Below are 17270 nucleotides of genomic sequence, written 5' to 3'. Positions count from 1 at the left end.
GGACCGAACTAAAGCTTTTCTCTTGGACCATGAACAAAGTAGAGGACGCTCAGGGCTCTGTGGACCGGCCTACCACAAGGACCCAGCAGAGACTACCGATGTACACCATCCATTTATTGCGTTAGTATTCTTAGTTAGTTCAGCGCACTTTACAGGGACTTATGGTGTATATATCTAAATATGACTGTAAGATTTTCCCGCCTACCTGCGTCAGTGGGTAGTCCATGGTCGAATGTGTCGTGCATTTGGCTCCTGCGCTGAAGTAACGAGGTTCGAAACCAACCATCGGACCAACTTGGATAACTGCGTATTTGGAAATGTGTACAATGTGCTGCTCTTCACCGACATCTTTGATCCCGACATTGGTCACTGGAATGCAGGGCTTGCGTAGGTACCGCTGTTCAATGAAATTCGTTGACGCCGACTTGGAGCACTCGGTATGTGCCACTCGGCTTCAGTTGGTCTTCAATTAACTCCTTAATGCCAACTTGCGCCACTGGGCATGTGCCAGTAGGTGTGTGTGTGGTATTTCATGAACGTCTTTGACGCCAACTTGAGCAACCAGGTCCGTGCAACTGGGAATGTGCCACTCTACAAGACGACAAAGATTCCTTTAAGATCTCCGATGGCTCGGAGGAATCGAACCGGTGTCGCATGTGTTCTTTAAGTACAGCAAGCCGACGCTTTACCAGGCTGGGCCACAAAATGCTGGGGTATGTTCAGATGTTCAATGAACGTCTTTCAAGCCCAACGCTTTAGCGAGTGGCGCCATCAATAAACTGTATATGTGCCGGTATTCAATGAACCTATCGCGAACAGTGTCCCTCAGTATGGGCCACTAGTTGTGCGGTAAGCGAAGGAATAATTATCGTATTCGCTGGCAGCAGCGCGCCACGCTTCACGCAGCAAAGACCACGAACGGACTTCTCGGCAGAGCCACAAGATGGCGCAGCATGCCCGGAAGGAAGCGCGAGTAGGGAAGGTTTCGCATGACACCTTTCTCCACGTTCACACGCACCGGCAGGTCATGCATTCCAGGGTTCATGAGCAACTATTGCGGTGGCGCCGCTTGATGGCACCCAGCTATCTTTGGAGAGCGTGACAGAGGAGTGCAGCGGCAGTAAACGCCGCATACATAACTCATTGTGAGATGAATTCTTCCGAATTTTATTACAAAACATAAGTAATCCATTACTATAACCACAGTGCACCTGCTTACACAAAACTTTATCCGTCGATGAAGCATGTACTGATTGTCATCATCAACAGACTATTATCGTCTACATCAATAACGTGTATCACTAGGGATGCTCCTTAGCGATATTTTGTTTTTTAGCAGACACGACCCAAAGTCTGGCCCTTTGGAACGCCAAAACATGAACACACAAATTAGGAATAGTTGTTACTTGGTACTGTGGACTAAGTGTTACGCCGGCGCGGCCGCCATCGATGCCGGAACAGGGCACGGGAAGGAACGCAGGGGTACGCCGGGACGACGGTTGGACGGAAGTCACAGATGCAGGCTGGTACAGCGTCGAATAATCCTTTATTAAATAAGAAAACCGCTTATATAGCCCCAATCGGATACAACGCCCCCTTGGGGGCGGATGACAGGTTTCGAAACCTAAACGGCTGTACATCACCCCCCCCTTTTTTTTAACAGAACAGGGAACAGGAAACAACATTATACATTCCTTAATGAAGACAAAGAAGTGACATTAACATGTTTTTAAAAAGCACAACAATTGTTGCATGAACAATCAATGTTATACATTATACAATCCTACCAGACTTCGCTAGACTCTCTCCCTCTATAGAAAAATTGAGACTACTTATTTGGGACATGACAAAGTTTGTTCTGCACTCGGTAAATATTTTAAATAGAAAGAACACCGCACGCCTGTTAAGATATGCCTAGGAAGCATATTTGACAAATACTCAGTATACCTACACAAAGTTCTCTACACACCAATAAACATACGAACACAAGGTCACGTTCACAATCTCATGAAAATGAAATGAATAAAAAAACATACAGATTGTCACAAACAGAGTGTATAGATTTTGTATATGTTAATGGACACAATCACTTAGGTGGCGCGGTTTCTTCCTCTGCCTTTTTGAACGCCGAGGCAACTATGGCATAGGAAGAGGGTTTACAGTCGAACTTATATGCTCAGTGTAGCTGGGGGCGAAGGACAAGATTCAAAGCAGTTCTTTTCAAATAGCATACAAGCCCGTTATTGAAAGGAAAAAGCGCATGGGGACTGGGCACATCAGTAGTTCTTTGGACAGTGCGTGCATTGAACCATCAGTTTCACTTACACACCATCAGGCGAATCAACGACTACTTTTCTCGGGCACCAAGTACGAACGTTGAATTAGTGTATGAACAGAATCTTCAGATTCTATGAAGTGCTCGGCAGTCGATAGTGCGAGCGGCACATTTTGACTGGTGCGCAGCTTATGACCTTGCCTTCCGGCTAAAGATTATTTAATACTGGCAAAATTATATGAAATTTTATATGAATAGAAGTGATAGCTTTGCTGTAACAAAGGGCATTGGGAGGCGACTGAATGTTATGACTTCCTTTGTCATTTTCTCTGAGTCCACAAGGACCAATTTGGAAGCGTCGCGAATGTTCCTTCACTCAATATAAATGCATTTGCCGGAACCTTACAGTACTGTAAAAGACCTTTGTATTTAAGCCGTTTTCCCTGGCATGCGCACCGTTGTCGAATTTCCAACCTGCAAACTACATACTTGCTCCTATCTTTTCATCCACATGCTGTTTCAAAAACTGCTGTCTATAGAATACCCTAGTACTTACAACATAGGGTTGGAAGGGAGTTGGAAGTGTTCAGTTCTAGATCTGTTATGTCTATGGATGAACGGGGTTGACGATTATGTAAAGGCCTTGCAGGATACGACTCTGTCATTGCCTGTGCAATCATCATCTAAGTACCTATCTATTTAGTGATGGCTTCTTTCAATGGACGTTGCTCGAGCTCTGTCAGGCTGAATTTTCTCCTTCAGTGTTTTATTGAATCGCTCTACCTGTCATTAACTTCTGCAGAGTAGGGATCAATGCAGATGCTTAATCCGTCGCTCTGTAATAAAGGCTCAAACTGTTGAGATTTGAATCGTGGACCATAGTCCGTTACTATGATTGAGGAAATCCCTCTCGGCTGAAAACTGCAGGCAGAAAAGTCATGACAACGTCCGAGTGACCTCGCGTGCAAAACATACTTTAGGCCATATTGAATAATATTCTATCAACGTTACTTCGAATATGCAGTCAGAGGAGTTTGAGGTAAGGGCTGACAATGTTGATACCAATTTTTCCCACGCCTTTTCCGGAAAAGGAACTGGCTGCAGCAGAGCGGACATGTTCTGCAACTTATCTGCAGACTGACAAATGTAAGAACTTTGAACTGCATTTTGGACTTGTTTATCCAGACAAGGCCACCAATACCGTTCTCTAAGCTGCTGTTTAGTTCGAACTATTCCAGGATGTTTTCATGTGAAAGTTGTATAAACTTGTTTCTTAAGGAAGCGGGGATAGCAACGCGTTCACCGCGAAAGATTAAACCATAAACGTAAGAATGCTCGTCCTTAACTAAAAATAAGGTTCTAGTTCAGAAGGCCAAGCCTCTTTATGGGGGATCCATCAGCATTTAATTTACACCCTGTTGCAAAGACTGTCTTGAAAAGAAGCTGTTTGCAAATCAGCCTTATTTACACAAGATGTGAACTAAAGAAATTACTTCCTCTTCAGTTGATGAGTAATGGGGGAGCTGGTGAGGTAACCTCGACAAAGCATCTGCTACTACATTATTGAGCACTTGCAGTAATGTACAGTGAAATTAGAATAGAGAAATTGGCACCATCTAGAAATGCGCAGCGGACGCCGCCCTACTAAACCAGCTGAAAGTAGTGCTGTTAAACCTGGTGGTCAGTGCGGAGAATGAAATACCGACCCCAGATATATGCATGCCACTTTTTCACAAGCAAAAAGGCATGGTAGTGCCTCCCGTTCACCAGCAAAATACCTGCGCTCGACATGTGACAATGTTCTCAAATCAAAAATAAACAGTGAGCAGCTGGCCGTCCTTTCTTTTGATGGAACAGGCTCCACAGCTCCGACCTTTCATCCCTCACTAGTAAATATATCGCTAGACTTACATCAAAATATATTGTCAGGTAGTAGTGACGGTGAAGAAAACAGTGGTAAAGCCGTGAATGACGAAGCTGATTCTTTATTGGGCGATCCTGTGCCCAGCAATAAAAATGTAACTCACTTTACAAGAGCGGCGAGCACAATCGTCGGTCGTCGATAAACTGATCAGCGCGAAACGCGTCGGGCTTTTATACATGAGTCATCGAAGGTTCCAGAGTATTCTTGTTGGCCGCGTGTCTTCCAGAAAGTACTACACAATTCGCGTCGCTCATACATTAGATTGCATAAGCGTCGGCGATCACAGACAACGGATAGAAGCATCGATAACGTGCGGGAAACTTCCGATACATGGAGGCGTGTCTGCGCTGAGCGATAACGTTTAACATTTGTTAGCCGTGAAAAAGCAGTCACCGGTGAAAGATAAGCAAGCACTGTGTCAATATGAATTGCGGGTTAGTTGCAAGAAGTTCCTTTATTGTCTTGAAGCTAGCATCCGCTTCATCAGATCATTTAAGGTCTGACCCTTCCGGAGCGTAAGGCGCAGTGGTTCAACATCGGCATAATGTCGTAAAAACTTGCATAATAACGGGCCAGCTCGAGAAAGGACTGCAGTGTTTTACTATCAGTAGGAGGGGAGCATTGCGGATGGCATTCACTTTCGATCCAAGCAGCGATAACTCTTGAGCACTAATGTTATGACCACAAAAAATGCACTTCATTAACAGCGAAAACATATTTATGATTAGCTTCAAGCCAGAGGCATCAATCCCACTTAAGACAGTTTTCAGTATACATGGTGCTCCCCCACTTGTTTTACCCCAAACCAAAATAGCATCCAACTAACAAAGTACTCCCGAACAACCCATGAACTTCTGCGACATCATTTTCTGGAAAACAGCAGGGGCAGATGCCAGAGCGAAACACTCTATGCGAAAGCGAAATAAGCCTTCATGAGTGTTAAATGTAGTTCAGTGTCTGCTTTCTTCCGATAATTCAACTTGATGATAAGCGGACACAAGATCAAGTTTAGAAAAATAAGTGGCACCTAATGACTGATGAAGTAGTTCCTCGGTGTGGGGAATGGGAAAACCGTCCACCACGACGGTCTTATTTGGTTCACAAAGGTCGACACACAGTCTAATGGAATCGTTCTTTTTGAAGACCACCATCGGCGACACCCAGTGGGAGGCGTCCATCCTCTCGATCATTCCGGCAACCCCAACCGAACAAGTTCGTGCGCTAATTTCTGACGGAGCAGGAGCGGCAATCGACGCAACTAGGACGCCACAGGATTCACCTGCGGTCGACATGTCACCCGATGGATGTAGCCCGATACCGGACCCAAGTCTGGAGTGAACAGATGCCGAAATTCTAACGGCGTGTTGACCGGAACTGTATAAGTAGGTGCTATTTGCGCAGAAAACAATGTTTCACCGAAGATTACTATCAGCAGGGGTGGGACGGCATAGAGGCCCAGAAGCGACGAACCCCTTTCAGTGAAGTTAAATTTAACGGGTGCCGACTTGCCTTGGAAAATAACTGTTGTCATAAGGAATCATAAATTTGAACGACTTTCTCGGAATAGTTCTGGATGACAAGGTGAGATTTCAGCAAGCAGATATGTGCAAAATGCTTGTGATAATCCTGGACGTTGGTCAGGGAAACAACCGACCCTTTGTCGATAATCAGTTGCCAAAGTGCGTCGTTGAGTTTCATAATCAGGCGGATGAGTTACATGGACTTGGTGCGGTGTTCTATATTGAGGTCGGTCACTGTATTTGTCAGAGTGGTGTCCTGTGTCTCGATATCGTTGACGCTTATGGATGTTTTTTTCTGAGGTTTGGCATATTTGGAAAATTACCGCCCCTTCCACTCCGTGAAGATGGCCGAACAGTGAAACTGTGTTAGTTTCACCGAGTGTTAAACCATGCAAGTCAAACTTCGCAAGCAGTCTCTATTGTAAATAATTTCTTTGTATTGTATTGTAAGTATTGCTTTCTCATGCGCCGGCTTGGCTTCCCTGGCAGTGGCGTCATAGACCTACGAAACGCGTCGCCATTTATTCCAGGGAATCACCGTCTTGTCGGGGTATTGCAAGACGGGTGGGCGGGGTATAGCTGCATTCATTGTGGAATGTAGGGAACCGGGGAGGCAGGAGCTGGAGAGAGTATGACGTCGAGCAAGTAGAAAGGTTCCCGGAGCAGAACTACGAAAATACAGATGGCAGGCAGTGGTCAGTAGGAAGGACTTGTAGCAGCAAGGAGTAGAGTCGTCCTTCACTTACATTCGGCTGCGATCGAACCCAATTATCCTCGTCGCCAATTGTTACGTTGTCGCGGCCGTCATTGATGCCAGCGCCGGGAACCGGAAGGAACGCGGGGGCACACCGGGACGGTGGCCGGACGGAAGTCAAAGACTCAGGCTGGTACCGAGGCGAAGAACCCTTTTTCACAAAAAAATTGTTGGCTGTTCCACCCTATGAAGATGGTCAAACAGCGAAGCTGAAGCGTGTGGTCCCGTTGTTTATCACTGGGTTAATACCGAGGGTTCATACAAGCATTCCTCAATTATGAGATTACATATATACGTTCGGCTGCGACGGAGAGAACGACGTCGCTGACGGCATGCCTGCAGCCCACCGTTGTCGCTTGTGTTCGATGTCTCGAGTTTGCTCGGCACCATGGTTAGCAACATTCGCCGGCCATTGCCGCTTGCGATTCTTCTAAATAAAATTGCTTCAAAATTAAACCTGTCCGTTACGTAAAACAATGAATGACTCATACCCCCGTAAATGCGGCCTACCCATTACGACGACGGAAGAGAAGTGAAATTCAATGCTGGTGTGATGGAATAGTTGTTCGGCACGCATGTCTGTGTGCAGTCAATCAGTAATGAACGGGAGAGACGCACGAACGGATGTAAACCAAAATTTGTATAACATGACAGGACTAAAACACGACAAGCACTAAACACGGAATACAGAGCAAAGGTCCTTAATACAAAGACGCCTACACTAAGTCCTATAGCCGCGCAGCGTTCAAGGAAACAGCAAGTACGTCTCATAAGTTCAGTCCTGATGGTGTCGTCAATCGGCGGTAGATCGTCTGAGCTGTCGCGATGATTCCCGTTGGAGACTAGCCAAGGCACGATGACCTTCGTAGGAGGCGACCCAAGGCAGGATGACCGGACTGGTCATCAGATGAGGCAGTCGACGGCCCACGGCTCACCATGGTCAGAGCACTCGAACGGATGTCGGGCGGGTGGCTTCCACCGCCGCAACTTCACGTGCCACCTCGACCAAGAGGCGGCCTCAAAGCAAAGGCCTCAAAGTAGGCCTCGCCCCGGACACAGCCTGAAGCTGCTGCAACAGGCGGCTACGGGCAGGCAATAGCAAGGCCTCCACTGAACTGCGTCACACCAGGCGCCACTCCGCGTGTGTACCGAATGGCAGGCTCGTTGTCCTCAGGGCCGCCTCAGGTACCGTGGCAGGAGCTCCCGAAAAAAAAAGCATGGCCTGAAAAAAAAAAACGCAAGCCACGGCACAAGCAAAGCGGTAGCCCCCCGAAAGAAGAGCAACTCCGCGTCAAAATGCCGAAAAGAGTGGAACATGGAATATACAAAAACAAATGGAAGAAATTAGGATCCAATCTCTGAGAGACAGCAGCTGTCCCCATGATCCGCGCCCAAGTGTGGACTCAGGGCCGTGAATTCTGAGCCCACCGGCCAGCTTAGGCTCTGAGAGACGACACCAGGCGGACAAGCAGCGATCCCAATTTTTACAGAGACGAATCCAGGCACCAACTACAGCGGCTGTATAGCAGCTCCCCGGGCGACCTCAGCCGCACGCAACGGGTGCAGGCTCTCGAGCGGGTATGATGATGATGATGAGCGCACGAAATTGAATTGCATTGAATCTTTATATTCATGTGCCATACATGAAGTATGGCGGGAGTAAAATCTGCTTAATAGCAGCTTGACTAGCTCCCACTTCCTACAAAAGGACTGCAAAGCAGTCACATCTAATAGTAAAGAAAACATAATATACCAAATATGAGATATGCTAACTTTTACAAATACAACAGTTCAGAATTATTACAAGAAATAAAGTTTCATAGGATACAATAGTTATTGAAAAAGCACCGCAAAATAGATATACGCTTGTTGACAAGACATAGAACTGGATTACAGTGATACAATTGGATACATCACACATATAATGAATAACTAAATATAAATATAGAAAGCAATTATAAAAACATTGCAATAGCGTCTATTGAAGTCATATTTTCTATGTTCATATCAATGCCACAAAGGTAATTTAACATTTTTCGAATACCATTACGTAGCATGTGGTCACCATAGTAAGTGAACGAGGCACTATCCAACGATCATGCTGGCGTGTATCATGTTTACTCCCAGTAGGTCTTATGTTGGCTAGTTAAGAAATTAGTGTTCTTTGACTAAGTTATTTCTTTATCGCCTTACAAATGTTGTTTTTCTAAACACATTGCATACCTATTAGCTTATATTTTTCTTGTATAAAACTTAGAGAATGATTAGACTCTCTTCATCAACAATTTAAAAAAATTGATTTTCAAGTCTTGTAAGCTTATCAATGTTTGTTTGCGTTGTGTCACCCCATACGAGAAAACAGTAGTGAGTATAGGATGGAAACAACGAGTGGTAAATCGTAAGTATTGTTTTCAACGGAAGTAGATAAGGGTTGCGGTAAATTATACCAAGTATACCTGCAGTTCTTGTTACTACCTGCTGAACGTGTGTGTCCCGTAATATGTTATTCGAAAATATGACACCTAAAGTTTAACATGATCGACAATTTGGATAATATCGCTATTAAAATACAGATAAGAAGTTACAGGCACATGCTTGCCTTCTGCGCGAAAAATAACCGCCTTAGTTTTTCCTGCATTAATTGCTAGACCATTGGAGCAGGCCCAGTCATATAACTTCTGTAATATATGATTTCCCCTTCCAATTAACCGGTTAATATCTTCGTGTGCAAAAAATACACTCGTATCATCAGCATAAACGATAAATGTTGCTGAACAATCTATGTATACAACATCATTTATGTATAAATTGAAAAGAAAAGGCCCTAAGATACTGCCCTGAGGAACACCGCGAGAATTTGATTTAATCGTCGAAGCAAACTTATTTATACATACAGATAGTTTCCCTTCGCTTAAATACTAGCCAAAATGTCTGCATCTTGCCCCACTATGACGTCAATAACGACCTAATACAAGAGCGGTTATGGGGCCTTGCTGTCAGTTACGACATATCACCCAAGAGGTAATTTGCAGCTGTCGAGCTAGAAGAACAGATCCCTTATATGTGGAAATTGTAAGAAAATGCAACTAATGGGAATATCATAATATTACTAAAATTCTGGATAAAGGCGTCTTCAGCAGTGCGGTGTAGCGCTGCATTGATTGAATGACAATCGCATTATCGTCAGCAGTCATATTGAGAAGGGTTCTGCCAGAAATAATTTCTTGCAATATCTTGGAAGGTCCTAGTTAGTAGTAAGCTTTCTAATTGTGTGACGTTATGAATAGAGTATGGATCTCTTTCTACTTTATTCTCAAGTACACTCACTCCTAATACACGCATTGACGTATGCTGTTGCGTCGTTAAAAATCAGCTTCTCTAGATCTGAAATAATTATGCGACTAAGACAGAGAGAGTAGGAGGAGGAGGAGGAGGAGGAAAAAAGAAGGAAAGGCAGGGAGGTTAACCAGAAGCACGTCCGGTTTGCTACCCTACACGGGGGAAGGGGTTTAAAGGGATGAAAAGAAAGGAGAGAGAGAGGGAAGAAAGCACTCGCAGTATAAACACATGCGGTTGTCCCACACTTCACAATCGGTCACTGAGGCCAGTCGACTTCATGAACTGTAACAATGCCCGCGTCGCTTTGTAAGCCTGCGACGCGTGGGGCCACGGTCCAAGAATCTTTGTCTCTGAAAAAGGTCTGCTGTCCAATCGGTCTAACACACTCCGGAGAAGGTCACGTTCGGTCTTATAAAGATGACAAAAACACAACACGTGTTCCACCGTCTCCTCACAGTTGCACGAGTCACAGATTGGTGTGTCGGACATGCCCAGAAGGAATGAGTATGCTTTCGTAAAAGCCACTCCTAACCAGAGGCGGCAAAGTAAAGTTGCATCACGGCGGGGGAAGTTCGATGGAATTTGTAGCCTCATTGTAGGATCCAGCCGTTGGAGATGACAGTTCGTAAAAATCGGGCTGCTCCATGACGTTTCTCTCTCGGTTTGAGCGAGTAAACGAAGACCCCTCGCAGCGTCTGTCCTCGATAAGGGTATAGGAACAGTCAGGGTTTCCTTATGGGCTGACCGGGCGGCATCATCGGCAAGGTCATTACCAACGATGCCACAGTGCCCCGGCAGCCATTGAAAGATGATGTCATGTCCGTTCATGAGGGCTTGATGGAGAACCTCTCTGGTCTCAAACACCAGTTGTTCATGTGTCTTGCGTCGTAATGCTGACTGCAGACTCTGAAGGGCTGCCTTGGAGTCACAAAAAATGACCCACTTTCGAGGTGGTGTTTCTACGATGTAATTAACTGCAGCACGTAGAGCGGCAAGTTCTGTAGCCGTAGAAGTCGTTATGTGGGACACTTTGAACTTCCTTGTGACTTGTAAGGTCGGGATGATAAAAGCGCCTGTGGAGCTGGTGGCTGAGACAGATCCATCGGTGTAAACTTGCGTTCTTAACTCATATGCATCGTTCAGCAATGACAATGTCAACTGTCGTAGAGCTACCGTGGAATGACTGAGCTTGTTCGTAATTCCCGGAATCGTGAGGTGTACTTGTGGCTGCCGTAGACACCACGGGGGTGACAGTGGTCTTGCTGCTGGTGTAAATCCCGATGGAAGGCAGCCTTGATGTGTCGCAACAAGTTTCGAAAACGTGGCCTGAGGTCTTTGTGCCGGCAAAACATCAATGTGATGACTGGGTACGCGACACAGGTGTCGAATGTGTGCTCTGAGGTTGTCAACCGTGATGTATGTTGGAATCAAGTAGTCTCTAGCTATCACGATTGTTGCATGAGTCGAGGCGCATCGTGGAAGTCCAAGACATGTCCGCAGAGCCTGGCCTTGCAAACTTTGGAGGGTACGAATATTTGTTTTGCATGTATTCGCCAAAACCGGCAAGCTGTATCGTAAAAAGCCCAGAAACAGTGTTCTGTACAGCTGCAGCATGGACCGTACCGACGTTCCCCAAGTTTTTCCACACAGGAACTTCATTATATGTATAATTGAAATTAGTCTCCGCTTCAGGTAGATGCAGTGGGGGCTCCATGAAAGGTTCCTGTCAATAATCACACCTAAGAAGCGGTGAGACTTCTGGTATGTAATATCCTGGCCATTGAGAGAAACAGGGTACGGTGACATGGGTTTGCGCGTAAAGGCAATGAGCGCACATTTTTCGATGGACATAGTAAGGCCTTGTTTTCGGAGATAGGAACAAGTTAGGGTGGCTGCCCGCTGAATTCTTGCGCGTACTTGAAGACGAGTCACCGCAGAAGACCAAAGACAAATATCGTCGGCGTAGATCGACAGGTGTATTGTATTGGGTAATAGTTCAGCAAGGCCAATCATAGCTAGGTTAAACAGAATAGGGCTCAATACCCCGCCCTGTGGGACGCCGCAGTAGGTATAATAGTTGGCAGAGGGGCCATTTTCGGTCTGCACATAGAAGGACCTTCTGGTCAAATAGTCTCTGATCCATTGAAACATACGGCCACCGATTCCGACAGCCTCCAGTGATTCAAGGATCGCTTCATGTGTGACATTATCGTACGCCCCTTTCACATCAAGAAAGAGCGCCACTGATATGCGCTTGAGACATTTTTGTTGCTGTATGTACGTTGTCAGGTCGATAACATTGTCTATTGAAGACCTGCCTCGCCGAAAGCCTGTCATTGAGTCAGGGTATATACTGTGGCGTTCAAGGTACCATTCTAAGCGTGTAAGGATCATTTTTTCCATTACTTTACCTACGCAACTTGCCAGGGCAATAGGGCGATATGATGTCAGGTCTAAAGGCGACTTCCCTGTTTTTAGTAGCGGTACAAGCCGACTTATTTTCCATTGCAGAGGAACAATTCCGTCACGCCATGAGCAGTTGTAGTAATTCAACAGCTCTTGCCTGGCCTCCCGTCCAAGATGGACAAGAGCTGCATAGGTGATGCCGTCAGGCCCTGGTGAAGATGAACGTCGAGAAGCAGCCAAAGATGCGTCAAGTTCTTCCATAGTAAATGGAAGTTCCATTTCTGGTACGCGAGACACAGGGACGACACTAACACCTTCGGCGTGGGGGGTGACACACACGCCGGCGATCCGCGCACAAAAATTATTTGCCACCTCAAGTTGCGTCTGGCAGTGATGTAGGGCTAAGGCCATGAAGGGATGTCGCTGTTGTGGAGACGAGCGGAGGCCACGAACTGTCCTCCAGATGTATTAAAGTGGTTTACGAGGGTCCAGGGATTCACAAAAGGACTTCCAACGTTGTTCCTGCAATTTGTCCAAACGGCGCTGGATTTTCTTCTGTGTTCTTCGTGCCATTCTCAGGTCACAAACTGCCTTCGTGCGCCTGTACCTCCTTTCAGCTCGTCGTCGAAGTGCCGTTAGCCTCTCCAGTTCTACGTCAAATTGGGAACGGTTCGCTTTCAATGTTAGGAGGCATGAAGCTTCTCTCATTGCCTCTGAGATGGTTTCCTCTAGGCTATGGCCCAAGTCTTCTCTGCATGCATTTTCCATATGTAGCTTGAATTTAGTCCAATCGATACGTTGTACTGCATTCGACGAGGAGGAATTGTTTAGCCCCCTGATCTTCAAGTAAGTGGGAATATGGTCACTTCCATGCGTTTCTATGTCTGAAAACCACTGCACTTGCGAGCTGAAGCATCGTGATACCAAAGTCAAATCCAGGCAACTGCTGTACTTGAGGCCTCGCAGGTATGTAGGACTGCCGTCATTCATCACACAAAGGTCGTGATCATTGGCGAATGTTACCAGATTCCTGCCTCTGGAATTGATTGCCGAGCTACCCCAGAGCACGGTGTAAGATATATACTCTTTAGGTGGGGACACTCGCGAGGCGCGATCGACCAGATAAAGTAGCAACAGCGCGCGTCAATCGGTCAGGTGCCGGCAGCGGATACCTATCGGCGGTACGAGGCAACTTCAAGACAGAAAAGGTTTTATCTACAGTTGCTATAGCAACCGGGCGATTCGCGGGAAATCCGAAATGGTTGCGCGACGCGTGAAAGTAGGTCACCGTGGTGAGGGGCGCGAGGGAAGAGGGCATCGCCTTGACGGAGCAGATACGGCGGCGCGATCTCTGGTTGCTTGTGTTATGCGCGCACTCCATGTCCGCGAAAACTTTTGCCTGCGTTCTAAATGCGCCTCGGTAAGGCCCACCGTGACAAGGCCAAATCAAAACGTGCCAAGTGGCGTTCAAACTCGTAAGGCAAGATTCACAGCACGGGACGGATCGCCGGTTTATACTTCGGACGAGCGTGACGTGGCTCATTGCAGCCGAATCACGTCGCACAAAAGGAAGCCGCTGACGAAATGCTCGCGGCATGATTTGTTGAAGCTATAGCCATGTCTCTGATTAAGTGGTCTAACCCGTCGTGTGAATCCGGCTTAAGAAATGCTTAGAGGCCCTCCGAGTTTGTGGTGTTGAAATGTTAGTAGCTGTTATTCGCTCGCCTTCCGTCACATTATGTTGCTTGCGTGCGGAGCCGCGTTCGCTGACCAGGTTTTGAACATTGCCGTCTGCAAAATGGACTTTAAGTGGTGAGTAGCCATGTGCGAAATCTGAAGAAACAACGAGACTACACAGCAAGCGACGATGGGCAGGAAATGCTTCGTTAGCGGTTGCAAGTCAGGTTTACAGACCTGCAAAGAAAAATCAATTTTGTTCAATGTTCCTTCTGATCCAGAACGCCTCAAAGCATGGGCTCAAGCGATTCCTAGGAAGGACCGTACGCTCAGCACAAAGGATGTAGTTTGCAGCAAACATTTCACAGACGAAATGATATTGAAGAAAAGATACTTCTCAGAGCTAGGAGGAGAGATCCTGCTTGACGTGCCAAAAAGAAGCCTTCTTTCGGAAGATGCAATTCCTTGTGTTTTTCCTTCTTCTTCCGCACATCCTTTACCGGCGTCAAGGAAAAGAACATACCCTAGTACGAGACACTCACCACCCCCACCAAAGGCAAGAAACAAAGACTGCAAGACTGCAACAGCTGCCACACCTCAAGAAGATCCTGCAATGGTTTTAACGCAAGAGGAGGACAGCGAAATATCCCCTGAACCAATGTGCAACGAAACATCCAAAAATGTGTTCCTGAGAGGAAACTCCACCGCTTCTAGTGGACTGTTTGCAGCAGAAACGTCAGCAGGGAAAGAAGAACAGGAGAACAGACGTGAATGTTCAGGAGTGTGCTTAGACCCCTCAAACGCCCACTTGCCAAACTCTGAATGGAACCATCACACACTGTGTGACTCCTGCCTACACTGCTTTCATTTTATACAAGCTGGATTGTCGTCATCTAAGAATCCACTGTCAGTCAAGATTCTCAATGTTCAGCAAGTCAAGGATGCGACTTTCACTCTGAGTACTTTCGCACTTGGTCGAAGAGTTGATTCAGCGCTTATTCCGGAATCATGTGAATTGCGCTCTTCCGGTGACTGGAGTGTTGTGAGTGAAGTCCTCAAAGATTTTAGTGAATTGAAACTCTGTTCTGGAGGACCACCACAGGAGAAATACGCAGACGTGTACCTGGAGTGTGGCTACGTGGATGCAACTGGCGTTTGGCGTCACAACCGGTGCTCCATTCTTCAAGCTGGAGAATCACCCTGTACTTATTGTAAGAGGCTCAACAATACACTCCGGATGCACAAGTACAGGAAGGAGAAGCGCCGAGAGGAAAAACGAATCAGAATCCCGTTGAAATCAATTGTGAAAGAAAAGGTAAATGCATTACGAAGACAACGCATTAACTGCTATAGGTCTAAGATGCAAGCGTTGAAGACTAAAAGAAAGCTCTTTCAGCAACTATTGTCTTGTCGTGACAGATTGAAGATACTAAGTGACGACTTGCTTAGCGAAACACTCACGGAAGCAAACCTTTCAGAGGCGCAGCAAATGCTAGTGAGAGAGTGCGTGGAAGCAGCCCGACACCAGTCAAAAAAGGGTAGAAGGTACACAAATAACTGGCTCCTGTTGTGCCTTCTACTACACATTCGCTCACCGAGCGCCTATAGGTTTTTTAGAGAGAATGATGTCCTCCCCCTGCCGTCAGTGAAAACCATCCGACGCTACATATCTCGTGTGGATATGAAGTGCGGCTTTGACAAATACTTTTTCTCAGCGCTGAAAAATAAGTTGCAAACGAAGCCGACATTCTCCAGGCATGGAATGCTGTTGATGGACGAGATGCAAGTGAGACAGTGCAAGCGGTTCAACTCTAGGACTTTGACTTATGATGGCTTTGTGGATCAAGGCGAACAGAGCATGGAGTCACCAGATTTGGCCGACCATGCCCTTGTGCTAATGTTCTGCCCGTTTACCGACAGCTATGCGCAGCCTGTGGCAGTTTTCGCTTCCAAAAACGCCACGCGAGGTACGGTGCTGTGCCAACTGCTTTTGCAAGCGATTGTGCTCCTTGAAGAAGCTGGAGCAATCATTGATGGGGTCGTGTGTGATGGGGCAAGCACAAATCGTACCATGTGGAAGCATCTTGGTGTCTCTGGTGACATGGAGAAAGGCAAGCATTTCTTCGAACATCCTCTTGATGCTGAACGAAATGTGTACGTGTTTTCAGACGTTCCGCACTTGTTTAAGTGCATCAGGAACAGGCTGCTCAAACAAAAGTACCTGAAGGTGAATGGAAAGTGGGTGAAATGGTCACACTACGTTTCTGTACTCAAAGAGGACGAGGTGCACCATGGAGGGCTCAAGGTGGGCCCGAAAATTACTCAGCGTCATATTTACCCATCCAACATGGACAAAATGCGCGTAAAATTCGCGACTCAAGTTTTCAGTTTATCCATGGCTGCTGGTATAAAGTATTACCGTGAACAAGGTAAAAGCAATCTGTCAGACTGTGAGGGAACCATTGAGTTTACAGTGCGACTAAACGATTTGTTTGACGCCTTAAATCGACGGTACCCGGCAGAAGGAATAAAGCAAGGCAGCAGCGACATCACGGTCTTGAAAGAAGGCTTGAAATGGCTGAACGAATGGGAGAAAGAGCTTTCCGATGGGTCGATTACTAAAGACATGTTTCTGGCAAGGACGACGGCTGAAGGCCTTCGCGTCACATTGAAGTCCACAATTGATATTTGCCAGCATTTACTGAGTAAGTGCAGCTTCCGATACGTTCTGACCGCTAAATTGAATCAGGACCCGTTGGAATGCTTTTTCGGGAAAGTTCGGCAAGCAGGTGGTGAGAACGATCACCCTGACATGCCTACATTCCTGCAGTTGTATAGAACGCTCAGCATATACACATTGCTAAAGCCACCCAAGTTCGGAAACTGCGAAGCTACAGAAGATGCCCCTATTTTGGATTTCGCTTGCTTCAAGTCAATCTTCAAGGGCGAAAAAAATGCATCTGAAAAGCAGCTCGAGGAAATACGCGCCAAATTGGATGGACTCATTGACACCGAGTCATGGGAATGTGAAGATGTTTTCCCTTCCAATTCGACCGCAGCCCAAAGTGTCGACTGTATAATTTACTACGTCTGTGGTTACCTGAGCCGGAAGCTTCGGTCAATGTTCTCATGCTTAACCTGCAGGCGGTCACTCACCGTGACTTCATGCGTTGCACCGGAAGCTGCTCTCACAAACTTGAAGACGAGGGGAGGATTGACCCACCCAAATCACAGGCTCTACTCCTTATTGAAATCCGCGGAAGAGTATTTCGCCAGTCACGCAGACGACCCTCACGTGTTTTGGGACGTGATTGAGCATGTCACTGACCAGCGGTTAACATTTCCGTGCACTGAACACAAGACGGACGCAGTTTC

The sequence above is a fragment of the Dermacentor silvarum genome, chromosome 4 (genome assembly GCF_013339745.2).
Source record: "Dermacentor silvarum isolate Dsil-2018 chromosome 4, BIME_Dsil_1.4, whole genome shotgun sequence".
Lineage (NCBI taxonomy): Eukaryota > Metazoa > Arthropoda > Arachnida > Ixodida > Ixodidae > Dermacentor > Dermacentor silvarum.
Note: the sequence above shows the minus strand (reverse complement) of the source record.